We start from the raw sequence: 23,375 nt of genomic DNA on the forward strand, positions 1-23,375 counted from the left end.
TTTTAGGAAATAGAACTCCAGAATTTCAGAGACAGAAAGTACTTTTGAGATCTCTTAGTCCAATCCTTTCGTTTTATAAAGGACCACAGAGATGAGGTGCCAGGATCACAAAGCTAGTAGTGGCTAACCTGGGCCTAGAACAATCTCTCCTGATTCATAGTTTGTTGTGCTTATCCTAAAAGCAATTTTTAGCTATGGCCACCAGCAAGACTAACTGGAAAAGAATAATATACTGGCTCTTGGGAAATCTATGATTTATAAAATTATGGAGGCAAACATTCAATTCAGGTTTTAATTTTTTTAACTTATGAAACTGCAATAAGACTATGATTAAAAATTTATTATTTCTTTAATAATGACAAAAAAGACAAAAAAGAAAAGCTCAATAAAATAGCATGTTTACTAAGAGAGAATGTTTATTTAATTTTCTAAATACAATGATTTTCTAAACATCAAAATAAAATACAGCTTTTATCTGAACAGCATCATTATTCAAAAGATTCTGATTTTCATCTTTAATTTTCACTATATAATACTATATATGTCAACAGTATAGGAAATTGTGCTGAATCTTTATTGACTTCAAACCTTAGCCTAGAAATTATCTTTTTGAATCAATAATTAATATCAACCATTGTCTCATAATTTGCTTCTAATAAAAATAGAGTACAGAAAATATGCCAGTATTGAAGTAAGATGTAGCTTTTACAAGGTCCCAACTCGCAGACACACTAGTGAGTCATGGCCTTCAAGTTGCTGACGATATCCTTGAGCGGTTAGAAGTGTCTTTCTCTAAATCTATCAGTCTGAGACCTCATCCGGTATGTTTTCCCAAATATCCACTTTCACTCATTAATGCCCAGGTACATTTAACCAATTAACTAACATCAATTAACTTTTACAAAGAAATAGTTATTGATTGTGAGAACAGAAATTTAATTTTACCCACCTCTCCCACAAACATTTGGGGTCCTGCTCTTCCTTATACCATGTTAGTCCCTGGTTTATAGGCTTAAACCTAAAGCAATTTCTACATAACATCAGACTCCTACAAGTTCACATTCAAAGTTAGGGAAACCACTGGAATGGCCAATGCTTCAGCTACTGTGGCCTTGAATCAAACAAGTCACGCTCCTCAAAGCCTTTTTTACTTCTTCATCGTGCTCAACTGCTGGCAAATCATGACATGAATCCCAGATTCCCCATCTGTGGAACACATTATTCTGGCCGTTCTAAACTCACAAGATTATAACCATCTCCAACAGGCCTTCACTTAAAATCAGGAACAAATGCATGCAACAGAAACAGAAGTAACAAGAGGGTTATGTGTTCCATACAAGCCAAAGGTTCTTTCCCTTTGAAGGTTTTCAGGCAATCCTTGCCTCCTTATTCAAGAAAGGAAAAAGGAAACTGCAAATATATTCTCAATTACATTTTTACACTTTTGCAGCCAATCAGATGGCCCCTTTTTGCTTCTATAACAGGAATCAGAAACAGGATACCTGTTTTTGAATACCTTGAAGTCAGGGAGCAGAGTCCTTCCATTATACCCCATCATACCTTTCTGGAAACAGGTTCCCTAAACCACTTCTATGTGGGCTCGCATCACATACTCTGAGAATGGGCTCCACTGACCAGGCTTTCATTGCAAAAGTTTCAAATTTTATTATATTATGTGAATTTAATTAATAGAATGTTTTGCTCCTTCTACTAAGCTAAATATTCATTAACATTGTAGTTGTTCAGTCATCCAGTTGTATCTGACTCTATGTGATCCCATAGACCAAAGTCATGGGGTTTTCTTGGCAAAGCTACTAGAATGATTTGTCGATTCTTTTTCTAATATGTCCCCATTTTACAGATGAGAATCAGAAGCAAATAGGGAATTACACAACTAGTGTCTGAGGTTACATTCAAACTCAGATCTTCCCAATTCCAAGTCAAATATTTTATGTCCATTGCACCACCTAGCTGGCCCACTCTTAGTTTCCTTCTAATTCTCTTCCCCAAACACTCTTGACTTCCTGTTCCATTATCAATGCTACTCAAATGTTAATTGGAACATATTAAAAAAGGTATTGTATATAACTGTTACCTCAAATAATTTGCATGGCATATAAAGTTACATCTAAAAGGTGAAATGTCATTGATCATATAAAACATAAAGAAAACCTTAATACTCAAGAATATCTTTAAGATGGAGAAGTTAAGAAGTAATTTACAACAGAAAAAAATGAAAGACAGCATTAACTGGTGAGAATTATCACTGTTTAAGACTGTTCTTTAGCTATTTCCTTAAACACACAAAATTATCACACACACTTAGGCATGCATGTGCACACACACACACACACACACACACACACATACACAGAGTCTTCAATGAAACAAGCCAAAAAAATAAATGTATTTTATGGGTTGGTGATTAGAAGTACAGTTATGGAAGATATGTTTTTTAAAAGAATAGTGTAGTTCCAATTCAGGAAGTCCTGGAAAGCTTTTAAGGATTCATATCTTACCAATTCTCTCAACTTTTCCCCATTTATCACTCTAAAGAGGAATAGCATCACTTTTTAGTCTAAAACATTGATGTAAAAAGAACTATAGTTTCGGTCTGTGTCATCTCTGTGCTTTACACTAAGCTAGAGGTGATAAAAATTGCATGTTTTGAGGTTTTAAACAAACATTCCTTTGTTTAAGAGCAGTGTTTCATGATGAAGAGCCAATCTTAGAGTAAAAAAGATCCATCAAAGTCCTATCTGTCTGCAAACTGACTATGCAACCCTAAGCAATCAATTCTCTCAGGCTCTAAGTTGCAGACATCTGTTGATCTATATTGGTAGAGTAGTTTCCCCACATCAATGAAATCACAGGTCCAGACAAAATAAAAATTCAAACCTCAAACCTCATTAAAGGTTGTGGCTAAAATACGCAGACTTAGATGTTGATAGTATCTCAACAAAAGTTGAGGCGGCAGATTTATCAGCCACACAGAATTCAAATGACAGTTTCCTTTTAAAATGCAACTCTTCAAAAAAACCAAAAACATCATCTAAGTATTGCTCCTCTAATCCTTCAAAAGATTCTTGATTTAATCAGTAAGATTCCATTGATTTAGAGACATCTTCTTGAGTTACCTGATAACCCCATTTCTTGTGATGAGTCTCACTAACATTAGAATTGGTTGAATCTCAGCCAACACATATTCAGTCCATTGCTGTGCTGCTATTTAGAGTCCTTTCATTTTGATAGTCTGCCAAATCTCAGGTTTTCCTTACAGCCTCTCTCTCACCTGAGTGATATATTGTGACATAGTCACCCAAATTTCAAAAAAATATTTTTATTGTTAACTCCACAGTACACAGTAACAGCAGCAGAGTGTGGATGATCAGCATTGATCATCTGCCAGGCCTAATAAGGCATCAAGGTAGCATCTTAGAAACATCACCACTAAATCATTTATCTGATTTTTAAACACCATTGTGAAAAGGGGAAATTAGCTTTAAGATTTAAATAATAATAATACTTAATTGAGCAACTATATATAATCCAAACTCTAAGGTCACAATAGATTCGTACAGTTTAAAAAAAAAATCTTCAAATTGGCATGCATTTCCACTTGCGGGTTACAGGAATCAACTCTGTGCAACAATAAGAGACTTCACCATATTGATGCCTCAAAGAATAAAATAATATAATTAACATTTTCCTTCAGATCGTGTTGTCATTAAGTCATTTAGTCATATCCAACTCTTCATGAACCTACAGGAGTTTTCTTGGAAGAGATACTGAAATAGTTTGCCATTTCCTTAGCTAGCTCATTTTACAGATGAAAAATACTAACATAAACAAGGTTAAGTGACTTGCTCAAGATCACACAGCTAAGAAGTATCTATGGCTGAATTTAAACTCAGGTCCTCTTGGTCCGAAAGCTGGCACTCTATCCATTGTAACACCTGGCTATTCTTTTTATTAGACTTTATAGCTTACAAATTACTTTCCTCACAAGCCCACTGAGGTCATATACAATTCTTTCATGCTACAGATGGGGATGTTATATGGGAGCTAGCTCAATTGACTTTCAGGAGACAATTCTTAAATTTTCAGTGTAACCATACACATACATCAGAAATCAGCAAATATGACTTGATTTACTATTTTGTTGATTATCTAAAGAAAGCAATAAAATAAATATTGATTATGAAGATTATACTTATGTGTCTCCTATATTTCACATGTGCGCACTATTTTATTATGTGCAAGAACAAAAAAAGACAGGAAAGCAAGTATCAATGGACTTACAATTTAGGAAGAGGAAGAGGCATGGAAAACATGAAAATAATTACAATTTTAGGTAGATTGCTAAGTGCTACTTTTAATTAGTCGTGTCCAATTCACCAACACCCCATTTGGGGTTTTCTTGGCAAAGATACTAGAGTATTTTGCCTCCTCCAACTAATTTTACATACAAACACTTGAGGCAAAAAGAATTAGGTGACTTGTCCAGAGTCATACAGCCAGTAAGTGTCTTAAGTTATATTTGAACTCACGAAATCCTGGTTCCTAGTCCAGGGCTCTAGCCACTATGTCACCCAGCCATCCTGAAGTGCTTCTGGAGAAAGGCATAGCAAATCATAGATTTAAATCCCAAAGGAATCTTAAGAGGCCAAAGAATCTAGCATCTCATTTAAGAATCTGAGATTCAAAGCAATTAAGTGATTTATCCAGGGTCACATAGTTAGCAAGTATCTGGGGCAAGGGTTTGAACTCCATCTCCCTGACTAAGCCCAAAGCTCAATCCATTCTGCCATTTAGATGGTTGAACAAGTTCAAGAGACAACAAGATTATGTTTCCTGTTAGGAGAATTACAAAAGCTTCATGGAAAAGGTGATATTTGATCAGACTGCAAAATATATTGCACAATAGAGTAGGAAGATTTGAGTTCACATTCTAATCTGTAAAACACCGGGCAAGTGAATGTTTCTGGGACTCAACTTTCTTATTCATAAAATGGGAGGTTTTAATCTTGTTTGGTTAGATTCCTTTCATACTTGGGTTAAGTCCATGGAGCCCTAACTTAGAATGATGATTTAAAATACATAATATTGTGACACAGTTACCCAAATATTTTTTAAAAGTTCATTCTAGAAACATTGCACACAGTAATAGCATCATAGTATGGATGATCAACAATGATACACTTTGCTCTTCTCAGCAATACAATGATCTGTGACAATTCTAAGAGATTCATAATGGAAAATGCTACCAATACCCAGAAAACTATGGAGATTAAATGCAGATTGAAGCATACTATTTTAACTTTGCTGTCATTTTTCCTTTCTTGTGGTTTTCCCTTTTATTCTGATTCTTCTTTCATAACATGACTAATGTGGAAATATATTTAATATGACTAAACATGTATAATCTCTATCAAATTAATGGTCATTGGGGGGGAGATAAAAAATGGAAATCAAAATCTTATAAAAGTAAATGTCAAAAACTAATAAATAAAATGTTTAAAATAAAATTAAAATTTACTCCAGGTTAAAAACTCTTGGACTGGACAAATGGTTTCCAGCTTTAAATTCTAGGATCTCTATGAAATTCACTATTAGTTTTAACCACTGGAACCCAAAAATCTAGTTGGATAGCATGTTACTTTGCTAAAAAGGAACATAAAAAATATTATGTATAGTATAGTATATTAGCAACAATACTAGATGTGGAATCAGCAAGAACTGAGTTCAAATCCCCATAAATTCTAACAGTATAAACTTGGTCAGCTCTTTAAAGTCTCAGTTTTTTCATCTGCAGAATGGGAATAACAAAAACATTTCACAGAGTAGTCTTGACTATCAAAAGCAACGATACAGAGGAGTCCATAAGCCTTAAAGATGTTTATACATACCAGCTATCATAATTATTAATTGATAATATCAGTTAAGGAAAGTCTAAGCTAAAAATATTAAGAACTCTGCTTCTGTAGAGAATAATTAATAAACCTACCCATCCTGAGCACTTTTCCAAATCATTCACTCATGGGGCATATTAAAATTATATTTTCCTTTTTAGTTTTTAAATTTTTTGATAAAACTTAAAAAATAAAAAATAGCTCTTTTTTGGACTAGCTGGACTGAAAAAGAGGGAAAAAGGAGGTGGAGGGGAATCAAGTTAAAAGAACCAGCCTGACTTGTCGTTAACTTTATTCTTTTCCTTTTCTATAAAAACAAAACAAAACAGCAAACCTTGGACAAGGATTCTTTTAAAAATATATAATGTTTCCTTTTAAGTAGTACATAATTTCATATATCAGAATTATGCTGATGAGGGGAAATAAAAAATGAGCACTGTTGAAGATTCTTTAGAGCAAAATGATATTCCAAACAAAGTCAGGCTTTGAACATGTCAAGACTTAGCTAAAAGTTGTATCAGACAAACTCCCTGGCAACATATACATCTGCTGATTGCTGTAGCACTAATGACCTGTTGTAAATGAATAAACTTGGCAAACAAGTAAGAAGGAAAAGTAAAAAGGGAAAAAAGAAAAGGGGGAGAAGAATGAAAAGGGGAGAAAAAAGAGAGAGAAAGAGAGAGAGAGAGAGAGAGAGAGAGAGAGAGAGGGCGAGTGAACTGAACTACATTATTTGTGAAAAAACAAGGATTTCAGCAGAGCCCAGGGTGGGGTCTCATTCTACAATCAGTGTATCCCACTCAGCATTAGCATTAGCCATATCTACTATTAATTAGAGCTACTCTTCTCCATGGGTAGCAGTAACTTACCATCACTATTTCATAGAAGGAGAAACCAGAGATCAGGGAAATGGAGTTCCTCAGTCCCAACATTACACAATGAATTAGACCTCCCAGGTCTACATCTAGCGAGGGCATCTATGCTATTTTTTACGGGTTAGGTGAAGATTTCATGCTCCTCCTTTTCCAAGCACGCCCTGACAAGTTTTATCTATTTATTGTTCCATCATTCAAGCTATAAAAATATTCTAGAGCATTTTCATCAAAAAGCTCTCACACTTTCTGCTGCCTTCTAATCAGATATCTTCCTGATAACCCTTATTCTTTTTCTCCCCCATTCTATAACTTTATTGTTGTTGAGTCAGTTTAATCACGTCTGACTCTTCATAATTCCCTCTGGGGTTTTCTTAGCAAAGATACTGGAGAGGTTGGCCATCTTTTTCCCCAGTTCATTTTACAGATGAGGAAACTGAGGCATATAGGGATAAGTGACTCATCCAGGGTCACACAGCAGTAAGAATCTGAAGTCAGATTTGAACTTGACAGATCCAGTGCTCTATTCACTATACCAGCTGGCTACACTGCTCTGTAAGTTATAATTCTAACCTAACTTTCTAATTTTCTTCAGCAAACATCCCTGACTTCCTTTCCCTTTTTCCTGCTATCTCTTTGTTTAGTAATAGCTTTTATTTTTTAAAATAGATGCAAAGATAGTTTTCAACATTCACCTTTACAAAACCTTATATTCCATATTTTTATCCCTCCCTCCTCTAGCTCCTCACATAGACAGCAAGAAATACAAAATAGGGTTAAACATGTATAATCCTTCTAAACATATTTCCACATTTATCATGCTGCACAAGAAAAATCAGATCAAAAAGGGAAAAAATGTGAAAGAAAAAAAAAAGCAAGTAAAGAACAACAACAAATACTCTGAATATCTTGCTATTTCTTAGAAGCAGTATATCATAGTAGAAAAAGTTCTAAATTTGGAGTCTGAGGACCTGTAACTTTGTGTCTCTAGGAAGTCTGACATCTGCAAATTTAAGAAATTAGAAGATCTCCAATGTGTTCTCTACAGCTCAGAGACAAGTCATTTAACATGAGTTTCTTATTTTGTCATTTCTAAAGTAAAGGGATTTAGCTGGAGCAGATATTGTTAACCTGAAGTCAAAGAAGACTGAAACTTAGATACAAAAAATGTACAACTTTCTTTTCATTAACCTTTAACTGAAATTTAGCATTCCCTTTGATTATGAATGTAGACAACAAATCCCAGTAATTTTAGTAGGACTTCGGACTTTGTCATCAATAGAAATCCAAGATATAGTCACAGCATATTACAATTCTTATTAAAGAAATGCCTTTTATGTTCATCACTATTCTGAAATGAATGCTATTATTATATCACCAGTAGACTACGTGTGATCTCAGTCTTCCTTTCTATAGATTCTATTTCAAAATAATGGGTTTCATGCTATGTATTTTCGTAAAATAATAAAAACAGAAAAGAATCCTTCCATAGACCTCATTCAACTGCCAGAGGATTCCATGACAGTTTAAAAGACTAAATGATCTTTAAGTGATCTTTTAACTCTAAATCCCAATGATTAATGTTTTTGTTGCTTTTTTGTTTTGGTTTGCTTTTATAATGCCTAAATATTTCTTTATTCATTTAATGCTTTATTCTTTTTATAAAATCTCCAAAACTTTGCTGTTTGTAAAACTACATCAGGCAAAATGAACAAACTGACTTTTTAAAATTGGTTAGGTATCCATATATCATGGATTGAAGTTACCCAATATGGTGATTTCTATCTCTTGTGCAAATTGGAAATGAAAAAAAAAAAAAAAAAGGAAGAGCTCCTATTATACTGTTTATGTTTAGTGATATTATTCTTCCTCATCTTTATGATGCCACATAAATTAATTATTATCACAAATATTGCTATTACAGTGTCAACTGCTATATTTATTTACATTCTTTATGGTTTTTTTACCCAAATATTTTCCATTCTAAAATGAAGAAGAAAAGAGAAATGATGGGAACGTGTATGTTATTGTCTGTTTCTCCCCTTGGCTGATGAAGAAAAAAGGAATTAAGAGCTGCTTTTCAATTTTTAAGTTAGAGTTATTCATGTATATGTTAACAAACTTACTAAAAGAGAGCCTTACAAAAGGAAGGGGGAGAAAAAGGGATAAAGTGATTAAGAACTTATCAAAAGGTGGTTGTTTTTAGGAATTCTTTTTCCCTCAACTTTCAGATTTAGAATTTAAAACCAGAAAACTTCTAGAGCTCCAGAACACTGATAAATGATCTTGCAAAACTAGCAGAGGTACCCTGTTTCTCCATAAGAGTTGTTTCTTGGCTAAGCCCTTGGAAGTTTCAACAGTCTGCTGCTCACCAAATAACAGAGTGGAGGAGTCAAGGCTGGGAGAGATAAGAATAGAGAATAGAAAAAAGCAGCTAGACTAGAATGAAGAAATGGATAATGACTCCCTTCCCTTAACCTTATTCAGTGGGATGAAACCCATGCTGCTCATTGCTCTCACTGATAACAAAGCACAATCTGCTTTATGTTCAAAGTGTTCCCAAAAGAAAGTCCTTTGCCTCCCACTGTGAAAATAATTGATGTCTTTAATGCCCCTAAGGAAATAAGCTTCTCATAGAAGCAGTTATAGTTTTCAATAAGTGAAAAAATTATAAATGGGGAAAATTATGAGAATACATTTTTTCTTTTTAAAATTAGGATTGGGAGGAGATAAAATAGTATCTCTTGTGATCAATCTTATTCAAAGAAGTTTAACCAACCATTTTGTAACTAAGGAGCTAGATGTAATGAGTAATAGATTTATACAGATCAATATCTTTGGTATGGGTTCCATAATATAAATTATTATATATAATAACAGCACCTACTTTAGGGTTGTTCTGAAGATTAAATGTAATAATGTACATAAAATGCTTTGAAAATCTAAATTGTTCTAATTAATGTTAGTTATAATAACAATAATCATTATTATTATCATCAATGGATATCTAAACTTTTTTTTAAAGGAGATCTGCCAGCTTTTGTGGATGTAGTTTATGTTCAAGGAACCCTACATTCAAAGCATTATGGTACCAATGACTTATTATTCTAAAAGAATTTCTTCAGTATCTGATATTTTAAGGCTTCCTTTGTATTAAAAATAACAAAACATCCTTTAAAAAATATTCAGTTAAAATGTGGATAGCAACATAGTATTTGTACCTTTTTTTGTTGTTCTTTGCTTGCCTTTTTTCCCTTTCTCATTTTTTTTCCTTTTTGATTTTGTTGTTTTTTTTTTTTGTGTGTGTGTGTAGCATGATAAATGTGGAAATATGTACAAAAGAATTGCACATGTTTAACATATATAGAATTGATTGCTGTCTGGGGAGGGATAAAAACTTGGAACACAGGGTTTTGTAAAGGTGAATATTGAAAACTATCTTTGCATAAATTTTGAAAATTCAAAGTTATCATTAAAATAAAAAATTCAGTTACATATGCTACATATGCTAGAGGAAAGATAATGCCTAAGTTCACATTTTTAAAGTCTTGAGTTTCCATAATATAAGGAGATAAGAAACAAATAACATTCCATGAAAAGTGCTTAGTCCACAGAACTATTTGTATAATCAAATCCATGTTATCATTTGCAAGGAAGTTTGTACTTCTCATGCTACCATACAGATGTGTCTAATGCTTTGGAAATTCTTTGAATCAAAACTAGTATCAAGCTATTATAGGAGTTGATTCATACTGAGCACTGATTATATCCTATTCGAGCTTATTAATCAATAGCTAAAAAACAAAAATTTTAGGTTCAAATGATCTCACTAAGCAGAAAAGACAGATTTGCTACCAAGAATTACAACACATCATATGTATCCTCATATGTTTAAGAACACTAACCTCACATGGCTGTTACAAAAACCAAATGAGACAACATGTAAAGTGCTTTGCAAATCTTAAATGCCATATTATTATTATTGTTAATAGATTCTGTCGATATGACCCAGACACTGAACCAAAAATATTATTTCTACATAGAAAGAATATGTGTATGTTTGCATTGGTGAACACATATATACCATAGCACATTCCATATGTGCTTTTCTGATGCTAAAATAACGAGATAAATACACATATATTAAATTAAATAGTGTGCATGTATGTGTATATATTTTGGCATGTATACATGCCAAACAGTAGAAATACTAGTAGTAACTCAAAGAGGAATTTACTTGGTTCCAGTATGAACTTTAAGAAACAGAGAACATCTATTTAGAATTTGGTCTGCTTAGCTTCTATGACTCAATTACAAATGGAAGATGAAACATCAAAAGTTGGAGAATTTTACCCACTTGAAGAATAGAAAGAACTCAGGTCTCAAGGCAGAGAAAGATATTTTCAAAATTAATAATGTGCAAGTGAAATGGCAGGAAAATCAAATTTGTCATAAATTTTGAACTTATTATATCCAAAAGAAAGTAATTCAATGATAAAATTTGAGCAAAAATAATTTTGTGATTTCCTTCTGGTACTTGATTAAAGTGTAATCTGATTTATAAAAATTATGATTAATGTGACATATTGATTATGACTAATCAGTTTAAATATTCCCAATAGGATTTACATGAAAAATGCACTGACATTTTTCTATACTAGATTTCTCTCCATACATGGACAGAATAAGCCTAGATACCTTTCAGTTGAAAATGAGATGGGATGGAAATATTTGAAGGTCTTTGTTTAAACCATCATTTCCCAACTAAATCTAAAGACTTAACAAGCTACTTAGGAAGTTGTAAAAACCAGAAAAGGGAGAAGGGATTGGAATAAGAACTATCTTCAGAAACTCTCCAGTTCATTATCTTCATTTTTCAAATCATACATTTATATTATAGAAGAGAATTCAGAGGCTATTTAATATAATCTCATTTTAAAGATGAGAAAACTATTGCTCAAAGAGAAGAGACCTACCGAGGTTGTGAGTGGCAAAGTCAGTACTCAAAGCCAGGTTGAGCAACTCAAAACCCAGTGATGTAATAACTAGTCTAATAACTCTATAAGAGTGATGGACCTGTAATCTGATAGATAGCTGTTAATGTAAGCTCTGAATTTCACTAGCTATAGGAAAAGTCATTTTATCTTCAGTTTATAGATCTATAAAATAAGTTTGGATCAGATAATATGAAAGGTCCTTTCCAGTACTAATAGTTAGTAAATGTGATTCTATAACTTTTCTTTTCTGTCCCAAGGACTTTTTTTTAAGGAAAAAATTAAAAAAGGGAAAGAATTTATAATAGTAGGAAGAGGAGGAGGAAGAGAAGGAGATAGTGGTGATGGTGGTAGTGGTAATAGTAGTAGTAGTAGTAGTACATATTTTACAAATATCATCTCATTTTATCCTTACAACAACCCTAATAGGTGCTATCATGATCCCTATTTTATAATTGAGGAAACTGAGGTGGACAGAGACTAAGTGACTTGCCTGGGGTAAGTATGGCGGGCGAGACTTGGACTATAGTTCTTCCTGACTCCAAGAACAATACTATATCTTCTTTATTACCTTGCTGCCTTAAGGAAGCAGTGTGGTAGGCTGGAAATAACACTGGTTTGGGGATCAATGGTTCCAGATCCAAGTTTTGCTAGTGTCAGTTTCTTAATCTATTAAATGAGAGAGCTGGCCTGGATACCACCCTGTCCGGCTATACTATAATTCTATGAGTATGACTTTCCAAGGCAGTTGTAGCTCTGTATTGGTAAAGGAAATTTACTCACAAGAAGTTCCCATGTGTCAATGAAATCACGGATCTGGAACAAATACACACACACATACATAATACACATACACACACACATATTAGATACCATCTCAAAAAGGAATTTTTGCTTAGTGAAAAAGTTCCCATCTTGGGTAATCGTCCTCTTATTGCAAGTAATGCTCATTGCTACAACAAAATTACCAAAAACTCTACAATTGAGATGTGTCTTGGAGTCCATTGTAAGCCCTTTTCTTTCAATAGCAAAAAGGACTCCCTTTGTAATGTTTCATGACAACCGAGTGGAGAATCTGGAGACACAGAATCTAAGTTTCTATGGGACTGCTTCTCACCCAGCTATTTCATTGCTTAATTGACAGGAAGATTTTGTTCAGAGTAATTACCATTCCTGCTGGGTTTGACAATAACACCCTCCATGAGGTCTTAGGGAACATATGGAAAGGTTATAAGACTAAAGAGTGTCAGAACATTTTCATTCTGATTAAGGCCGTTTAGAAAAGCTTTTTTTTTTCTTTTAAACAATAAACACAAGCTTCCACAGTTCTAGCTGAAGTTGCTAAAAAAAAAAAAAAATGTATGTATCAGCACTTTATTTTATATCTCTAGAATATTTTAAATTGTTCAGTCTTAAATGTGAATTCTTGGTCACCTCCTATTCTATCACAAAAGACTTATCAGAGCCTCTATAACTCCATAGAAAATAATAAATCACTCTCCATTTGATAATTATGTAATGGTCACTGGACATGTCTAGGAACTCCAGATTCTAGTTTAGACCCCTATGGGGAAAAAAATGACTTCACTTCTTGGTCCTCAGTTTCCTTATAAGTTAAACTTCATAGCTGAATAAAATAATTTCTGCAATCCTTTAGGCTCAGAAATTCTACCATTTTGTTTCCTTTGTGCCATATATTGTGTGAATCAATAATATTATTCAAATTTCTCAGTTGATGAAAAAGAGAAGAAAAATGAATCCCATACTGCCAATACAACCACCTACTGGGTCTGCCAGAGAGGCTGACCCTGCTGGGAGAAAAAACACCACCTTCCTCAGCATGGTATCCATGCCTGAGGACAGCAAATAATAAAGATAATTATGTGATGCAACTTAATTAGAAACCTGCCCCTAGCTATATTCATTAGTTGTGATTAACCAGTGCTAGCACACAAAAAATTACATATTCATATTCATATTATTATTCCAGACATGCAAAGGAGCAGAAAGATGCACTAAAGTACATTCCCCGAATGAGGAAAAAAAATAGTTTTTTTCTTTTTTAATTTGTAGCTTTCACTTCATTCAAGTATTAGATTCAAATTAGGGAATAATTGAGTATAAGTGGATATAAGCTTCTTCAAACTCAGTCTTCCCCAGTCTAAAAGACCAAAACAGGAAGATGTATTTTAAAAGTAATCTGTTTACTAAGAATTTTGGAAAACAGAATCTACCTAACGCTACATTTTCTCTCTCTTCCTTTCCTCTACCCACAAACAGGATTAGGGTCGTATCCCCTAGTGACGAGTAGCAGAGACTGCCAATACCCAGACTCCAGTGCAAGAGAGTAACATGGCAAGTGGCTCTTGTAAGACCAGATTTGGGGAGAGAAAAGGGGGGTTTGGAATTTACATATTCAGTGTTAGAATCTCCCCACTCACAGCAGCTGCTGCTGTTCTATGTCTCAGTCACAGCAGGACTTTTTTCTTATAATCTCAGCAACCCCTAAGCGTGTTCTCGGCCGCTGGCAAACACTGAAGTCCAACTTTCTTTACCATATACAACATATCTGCTTTTTTTTAAGAACATTTCCCTTCCACAACATTGTGCATGCAGGTTTTAGGGTACAAATACTTAGGTACCAGAAGCAGAGTCTCATAGGAAATGGAGCTCTGGGGACTCCTTTCAGGCCCATCCTCGAGGCCTAATGAAAAATGTAGTCTTTCCCTTACACATGCCCCTTTTGAAAATACAAGTGTGACCCCTGGTACTAGTCATGGGCAGAACTACTGCATAAATCATTGTATAGCACTGGAAATTATAGACTACCTGGAGTATGGGGAGAAGATATTTCTGAATATAATGTTACTGGTGAGAGCTTCTTAAAAAGTATACTTAAAAACTCAAAATTTAAACATGCCATTGTAGAATTTTTCATACAACTAAGATTAATAATTCACATTTGTTTAAAGTCTACAATGCACATTTCTCCTAACAACCCTGTGAGGTAAATAATACAAGTATTATTATCTCCATTTTGTAGGTGAAGAAACTGGTACTGTGAAGTTAAGAGACTTGCCTAGTCATAAAATGTCTATATCGGCACCGATATCAGAGCAAGGATTTAAACAGAGCATCTCCTTAATAGTAACTCTAGTACTCTTTACACTACACTATGCTGCCTTCTATCAGACAAATCCTTATTAAAGTGCGTAAGTATATACAAAAGTGTGATAATCTTAGTAATAACAATTCTAAACATTTAGGGAATAAAAATTGTTTCAAATCTAGTTTTAGTCTTCTTACTTCTCCACTCTCTAAATATTGAAATTCATCTCCCTTATTTCTTTGGACAGCTAAAAAACCTAAAGTAAGTTTGCACTTTTAGAAAATGAGAACAAAACATGTTGGTCTTATAAATTTTAACAGCCAACATGTTATTCCTGGCTTATTCTTAATATTTCCTCTCATATAAAAATGAAGAAAATAAATACTTATCTAACTCACCTGCCATAAATTTATATACATACCGTCTACTAAAGCCAATTGTTTCCAAAATACTTGCTATATATTTCCAAATTTTCATCTCTAAATTGAAACAAGCTTAGAATTATAAAATTTTAATTTGTTTGTTTGGTGAGGCAACTGGGATTAAGTGACTTGCTACTAAGTGTTAGGTGTCTGAGACCAAATCTGAAATCTGGTCTTCCTGACTTCAGGGCTGGTAGTCTATTTAGTTGCTCCAGAATTGTAATGTTAATGGTAAGAAGGGATCTTGGAAATCATCAAGGTACATCCTTTTGATTTTACAAATTAGGAAAGTAAAGACCAGTTTGGGCACATGACTTAAGTATGTTCCTCCAGCTCATTTGTAGAACATCTAGGGCAACTCAAGTCTCTTGGATTCCAGGAAAGTAGTTGTTTATATAAATTTAAAGAAGTATTTCCCAACCTCTGGTCCCATACAACCCATAAATCAGTTCAAAGAGTTTCTTAAAGAAAAAAATGTCATGACTGAAAACATCTCTTTAACTTCCTGTCAATGTGGTTTGTATATAGACTTATTCATATGATGAAAAAAACCATGAATTTGATCTCAAACAACTGGCATCAAATGATTAAAAATGATCAAATAATACCTTTAGGGCTGAAGAAAACAGCTAATCTGTTCTATAGATGAAGAGATGGTAACAGGTTTCTTTCTTATGACTCTAGTATGTTGCATTACCAAATTTTACCACATAGGTAATTTTCTGGTTTTAGCAATATAGCAAAAAATTCAAAAGAAAAGTACAGTAAGTAACCAAGTAAAAAAGAATGCCTTCAAATACCAACTTAAATAACTAACAAGAAAAATGAAAATTGTACCAAGTCCTTTTAATCATATTTGGAGGTATGTTTACAATAAAAATGGTGAGGGGCTAAGAATGACCCCAAAGTTACAGGTCTGGGTAATTGGAAGGATGGTGATATCCTTGCCAATATTAGGAAGGTTTAGAAAAGAATGGTCAATAAGTTGGAGGAACTAGGAGGAGGTCATTGTTCTGAGATCCCTGAGGGAAGATGGGAATAAGACTTGTAAGGTAGAAAAGGACCAGGTTAGGAAAGGTTTTAAAAGGTAAACAAGAAATCTGCTATTTGATCCTGGAAGTAATAGGGAGTCAGGAGTTTTCTGCTGATAGAGGAATAACATAGTCAGACCTATGGTTTACATCTGACTTTGGCAGCTGAAGAGATGCTGGAATGGAGAAGGTTGGGCGTTGAAGCAGGTAAATCAATCAGCAGTCTATCACAATTTTCCAGGAGCAAGGGGGTAAGGATCTCACCAGAGTGAGACTGTGAAAGGAGAGGAAAGAAGAGAAGGGAAAATATAGAAGAGATGTCGCAAAGGTAGAAGCAAAGATAGAAGGACTTGGCAATAGATTGGATATGGAGAGTTAAGGGTGAGGGGCTAAGAATGACCGATCCCAAAGTAACAAGACTAGATGATTGGAAGGATGGTGATATCCTTGCCAATATTAGGAAAGTTTAGAAAAGAAAAGGATTTGGGGGGAAATCTAATGAATTCAGTTTTGAGTCTGAAATGCATACATGGCATCTAGTAATATAATGGCTAAAGCACTAATCTTAAAGTCTCTCTGGGCCTTAGTTTCTTAATCTGTAAAATTAGTGAATTGAATTAAATAACCATTTCAACTATAAATCTAAAATCCTTTATTCTGCCAAACTGCACATGGGCCAAAGAACTTACAGGAACAGGAGACTTTATGACTGCATTACAAGAAGTGAATTTATTCCAAAGAATGGCATAACTATGGGTATACATATACAGGAATTCAAGCTGCCTTGACAGAAATGAGAGAGGGGAAAAATAGGGAAAGAAAATAGTTTTCTTTACCTTCCGAATACAATTCTTCCTTTGCTGCAACAACAACAACAAAATTCGGTTCTGCACATATATATTGTACCTAGGATATACTATAAGATATTTAATATGTATGGGAATGCCTACCATCTAGGGGAGGGGGTGGAGGGAAGGAGGGGAAAATTCAGAACAGAAGGGAATACAAGGGATAATGTTGTAAAAAAAAATTACTTATGTATATGTACTGTCAAAAAATGTTATAATTATAAAAATTAATAGAAAAAAGAAAAAAAAAGAAAATAGTTTTCTTGATGTTCAACCAATATATAGATTTTAAAAGATAAAAACAAAAAACTCAGCTATTACATTTTAGTTCTCAGCTAGGGAGATGGAGAAAGATAAAAGAGGGGAGAATGAGTGTGGAGAATCTTAGCAATGTGATACTTTCAGTTGAGGACATTGGCTAATTTACTAGAAAGCATCTTGCTGTCAGCAATACCACTTTTCTTCCCTCTCTTTTGGAAAAAAAATACAGTTTTCCAATATGTACCTTGAGTTCAATATCACACTGAAAATATCACAACTCCTTTCGATTGAAAGGAGAGGATAGTCAAGACATTAAAATTTGAAATTTTTTTTTAGTTAAAAAATAGCTTATTTTTAACACCATATACCAAGATAAGATCAAAATGGATCCATGATTTAGGCATAAAGAGGGAGATAATAAATAGATTAGAGGAACAGAGGATAATCTACCTCTCAGACTTGTGGAAGAGGAAGGAATTTATGACCAGAGGAGAACTAGAGATCATTATTGATCACAAAATAGAAGATTTTGATTACATCAAACTAAAAAGTTTCTGTACAAATAATACTAATGCAAACAAGATTAGAAGGGAAGTAACAAATTGGGAAAATATTTTTAAAAACAAAGGTTCTGACAAAGGTCTCATTTCCAAAATATATAGAGAACTGACCCTAATTTATAAGAAACCGAACCATTCTCCAATTGATAAATGGTCAAAGGATATGAACAGACAATTCTCAGAGGAAGAAATTGAAACTATATCCACTCACATGAAAGAGTGTTCCAAATCACTACTGATCAGAGAAATGCAAATTAAGACCACTCTGAGATACCACTACACACCTGTCAGATTGGCTAAGATGACAGGAACAAATAATGATGAATGTTGGAGGGGATGTGAGGAAATTGGGACACTAATACATTGCTGGTGGAGTTGCGAAAGAATCCAGCCATTCTGGAGAGCAATCTGGAATTATGCCCAAAAAGTTATCAAACTGTGCATACCCTTTGACCCAGCAGCGCTACTACTGGGATTATATCCCAAAGAAATACTAAAGAGCGGAAAGAGTCATATATGTGCCAAAATGTTTGTGGCAGCTCTTTTTGTTGTAGCTAGAAACTGGAATGGATGTCCATCAGTTGGAGAATGGTTGGGTAAATTGTGGTATATGAAGGTTATGGAATATTATTGCTCTGTAAGAAATGACCAGCAGGAGGAATACAGAGAGGCCTGGAGAGACTTAAATCAACTGATGCTGAGTGAAATGAGCAGAACCAGAAGATCACTGTACACTTCAACAACAATACTGTATGAAGATGTATTCTGATGGAAGTGGAAATCTTCAACATAAAGAAGATCCAACTCACTTCCAGTTGATCAATGATGGACAGAGGTAGCTACACCCAGAGAAGAAACACTGGGAAGTGAATGTAAATTGTTAGCACTAATATCTGTCTGCCCAGGTTGCATGTACCTTCGGATTCTAATGTTTATTGTGTAACAAGAAAATGATATTCACACACATGTATTGTACCTAGATTATATTGTAACACATGTAAAATGTATGGGATTGCCTGTCATCGGGGGGAGGGAATAGAGGGAGGGGGGGTAATTTGGAAAAATGAATACAAGGGATAATATTATAAAAAAAATATATATATATATAAAATAAAAAAAATTAAAAAAAAAATAAAAATAAAAATAAAAAATAGCTTATTTTTAGATGAAATGCATTGTTTCCATTTAGTATTTGTTTATAATAAAACTTTTAATTTCAAAAAATTAATTTTAAAATAGTCATGTATGATTAGGGAACTAAACTTGTAAACAAATTGAGGAGATGGAAGTTAACTCTTCTGCTTTATTCCATTACAGAATTCTCCTTTTCTTCCAGTGATCATGGACAAGGCTTCTGTATAATACTAACATTTTTACTCAGTCCAACTATGTTTTTTTCCACCACACCCTCTTTGGAATGACACTGATCCCAGCCAAGCATAACCCAGTCAAATTCATTCCATAGTAAATGGGCACTACAGTGAATTTAACTGGAACTAAGCAACATCAATCTCGTTTCATCATTCCAAAGATGAAACCAGAGTAAGCAAGAGTTCTATTCAACGCAATCAAAAACAAGTTTGGAAAACCTTTCTTCCCTCCCACCCTTTCTTTCCCCAAAAACCTAAAAAGAATCATTTGTCTTCTTTTTTTTTTCCTTTTTGTGACATAAAACATCCTGTTTAAGAGGCAGTCAAAGTTTGACAGGTTTTGAGAAGCTCTTATTTCAATCTTGCAGACATGAATGCAAATTCTGGTTTTGTCCAAGGAGTGAAAATGAGGTTGACAATTGTCTTCCAGTACCCTGTTGGCACTCAGAACAGTTGGCAATCTGGACCTTAAAAATCTACATCTAAAAATAAGAGATTTACTCATGTTGAAAAGCTAAATTGGCATCTGTCCATACTATACTTTGCCATCCCAAATAATCTTCTCCTTCCTAAGGCAATACATTTTCTGACAAAAGGTGAATAGAAAGCTAGCTCTATGTTAATGTCCCCGTTTTCGTTATCATGAATAAATATGCATTATGTTGCTTATGAAAACCTTATCTCAAATTAAAAATTGTAGTCTCTTAAAGTTTAAAAAAACCACAATAAGACCTTGTTCTTTCTTACACTAAATAGCTGTGCCTCATTAAATTTCTTCTTCTATAACACTCAGCAAATTGTTTCCAATAATTCCATCTGGTCACTAGGCAGAGCTCCTTACAATGACAAAGGCTGGATAACAACTCCATTGAAGCCATGAGTGGCGCTGAACAATTCCCTGAAAGGATGTGATTATTCTGATCTTAGATTGATGAAGTATTTATCTAAGTAAGGAAACAAATTTAAAGGCTCATCAGAGAGGGGGGAGGAATCAGAGAGGGGAAGATGAGAAAGTATTTATAAGTCCACATGAAGAAAAGATTATGCATCTTTGAAAGAAAACTGGCCCAAGGTCATGGTTATTATGGAAATTTGATACAACCTTACAGAGAAGCCCTCTAAAAAAAATCCTTAATTTAACAGGACATGAGAATAAATTCAAAATACACTGCTTTTGGTCAAAGGTCTCTTCATAACAGAAAATTGCAATACAAACTATTACCAATATGAGGTGGGCGGAGGAGGAGAACTATAAAAACAAGATGAATATAGATTAGATTAACTAGCACTCTTAACCCCAAAGGCTAACATACAGCAGTGTCTTTTGGATACAACTTGTCCTTGGCTATGAATTGCTCCCTGGATATGTCCCATTAATTAACTGAATGGTGTTATTCTGCCACAAGTTCCTACTTCCCTATTCACATTTTGTTGCTCTGCTCATTTAAAGATATTCAAGACGAACCTGCACGAGCTACTAGCGCTCCAGTCTTACCAGTCTCACTGGACCAATGTCCAAATAAAGGTAAGAATACACATTCAATCACATTCTTACCTTTGGGCTATCTGCTCCAAGAGGCTGGTCAGTAGGACTTCACATACCTAAAAACAGAAAATTATTCTAATTACCAAAGAGTCAAACACAATTTTGAAAAGAAAAAGAAATCCTCGTAATATTATTAAAAATTGTTAATCAAGTCAATAATTATTTCAAATTTTAATGCTTTGCTAATCTGACTTCAAGTTATAAAACTTAACATAATGGAATTTGCAATTTCCATTCCAAATTCCATTGCAATTTCCATATTTTGGTCTTCTGCTAACTAAATTCCTATTCAACTATACTTGAGAGTTGTACACATATATGTTTGTGTGTGTGTGTGTGTGTGTGTGTGTGTATGTCCTTGTGTACACCACATACTTTCAAAGAACCTGGTAGTAAAAGATAGGAGGTTTTCTTTTATTTTTTTTAAGGTATAATGGCTTTCTGATCCCGAGTATAATCTTAACCATTCATGGGTCAACCATCACAGAAATATGAAGATGTTCTAAAAGAGAAGTTGGGCTGCTGCCAGATTATGAAAGCATTCAAATATCAGGCTAAAAAACATGGACTTTAGCCCATCGTTTAGAATTTTAGCAAATTCTTCCTAAAGTAACCAAAAAAACTTATTTTTATTTAAATCTATTTCCTCTTGACCTTTAAGTGGTATAATGGATAGAGTTCCAGGCCTGGAATTAGAAAGACTTGAGTTCAAATTAACCTTGAAAACAGACTAAATGTATAACTTTGGGCAAGTTTTTTTACCTGTTTGCCTCAGTTTCCTCATCTATAAAATGGGGGTAACAGTACCTATATCCCAGAATTGTTAAGAAGATCAAATGAGATAATAATTATAAAGCACTTAGTACAGTGCTGGCACATAGTAAGTGATATAAATGTTAGTTACAATTATTAACTCAACAAATAATATAGCATTAGAAGATTCAGAGCAGAAATTACCTTAAATAACTTTAATTCAAACTCTCATTTCAGAGATGAAAGGACTTGAGGCCCAGAGGAATAAAAAAATACTTTGCCTAAGGTTCCACAAGTTGTAAGTAACAGAAAGGAAATTCAAATTCAGTTATAAAATTCATATAAAATTCCACTACATGACATATGGAAAATGTTTACTTTCCAGTACTCAGGATACTTAAAAATAAATAGCAGGAGTCTTACTATTCAAGATGAACTCTAAACAATTTCTCATGCTAAGCTGGAAAGGAGTTTCAATCTAGGATCTAGCAAGGTTCAACATTTTTCTCTGTTGAACAGTTAAGTTGAAAATAGCAGAAAGTATGCCTGGATGCAGAAAAAAAGTAATTAACTTTTGTTCTTTTGCCTAAAGCCCACCCATCCTCCAAATGTTGCCAGTCAAGGCTACATAAAGGGAGAAAATGAAGGATGGCATTCTGCCTCTCTTCTTCCCAGGCCCTTTAAACTATCAGTAGCAAAGAATATTCAGAACAAATGAAACTCTCTTCCCTAAGAGAATTACAGTCTGAAGACAAGAAAAAAATAAAAAGCAGAATGAAACAGTGGCCATAGAGGGCAGCTGGCAGATGGTAGGGCAAAGGGTAACAGGAGCTGAAATGCTGCTTCTCCCACAAACAGGTGGGTTGTGCGGAAGAAGGGTGAGAAGGAGAAAAGGATAGGGTAAGGGTCTTTACAAAGTTTAGTACTTCAAAATCCCATTCCCAAATAAGAAACTCTCACTGTCACAGAAAAGAAAAGCATAATCTGGCTCTCCTTTAATGGAGAAAGAAAAAGAAAAATGAGGAAATGATTAAGGGCTTGCTAAGTGCAAAAAAAAAAAAAAAAAAAAAAAAAAAAAAAAAAAAAAGCAGGAAGAGAAGAAGGAAAGGAAGACGAGGAGAAAGATAAAAGGAGAAAAAAAATGGGAGTAAAGCGAAGAGGAGGAAGAAGAAGAAGAAAGCAAAAAAAGAAAAGCAGTAAAAAGAGTAGAAGACCGTGGCAGCTAGATGTTATTATTGTTTTTTAGAGGAGAAAGTCTGGACTTGTGTCCTACTCTGACACTGAGTGACTATGGGGACTCTGGGCAAGTTATTTAACTCATCAGTGATATAGACACCATAAATTGAAATAAAGGTCCTGAAGGGAACTGGCAATTATTTTCTTAGCCATGAGTTTCCTATACTAATGAAAACACAGGTCCAGATCATCTCATATTAATAATTCATTATATAATGTTTTAAGTTTTTCAAAGTACTTTCCTCTGTTAGATATGTAGTACAAGTATCATATCATTCCCATTTTATAGATAAGGAAACTTGGCCTCAGAAATTAAAAGCCTTGTCCATGGGCAAGGCTTTTTTGGTTGTTAGGAAAGCATGATGTTAAGAAAAATCTCTTTCATAAAATCGAACCACAAAATAAATAAGAAAAAAGTTAAAGAGATAAACAGAATTTTAGAAAAGTTAGGTATGATATAC

General features: G+C 34.0%; 1 protein-coding gene across 6 annotated transcripts in view; it reads right to left on the reverse strand.

Moving 5' to 3' along the window:
* Positions 1–23,375, reverse strand: part of TIAM2 (TIAM Rac1 associated GEF 2) — a 281,831-nt gene that overhangs the window by 215,981 nt on the left and 42,475 nt on the right. For 5 of the 6 annotated variants that reach the window (XM_074309456.1, XM_074309459.1, XM_074309452.1 and 2 more), the window contains exon 2: positions 20,935–20,981. The exons of the other annotated variant lie outside the window; for it this stretch is intronic. The gene's annotated coding sequence lies outside the window, so the exon portion shown is untranslated. The remainder of the gene's footprint in view (positions 1–20,934; positions 20,982–23,375) is intronic. 6 annotated transcript variants of the gene reach the window in all.

This window comes from Sminthopsis crassicaudata, chromosome 4 (assembly GCF_048593235.1).
Source record: "Sminthopsis crassicaudata isolate SCR6 chromosome 4, ASM4859323v1, whole genome shotgun sequence".
Lineage (NCBI taxonomy): Eukaryota > Metazoa > Chordata > Mammalia > Dasyuromorphia > Dasyuridae > Sminthopsis > Sminthopsis crassicaudata.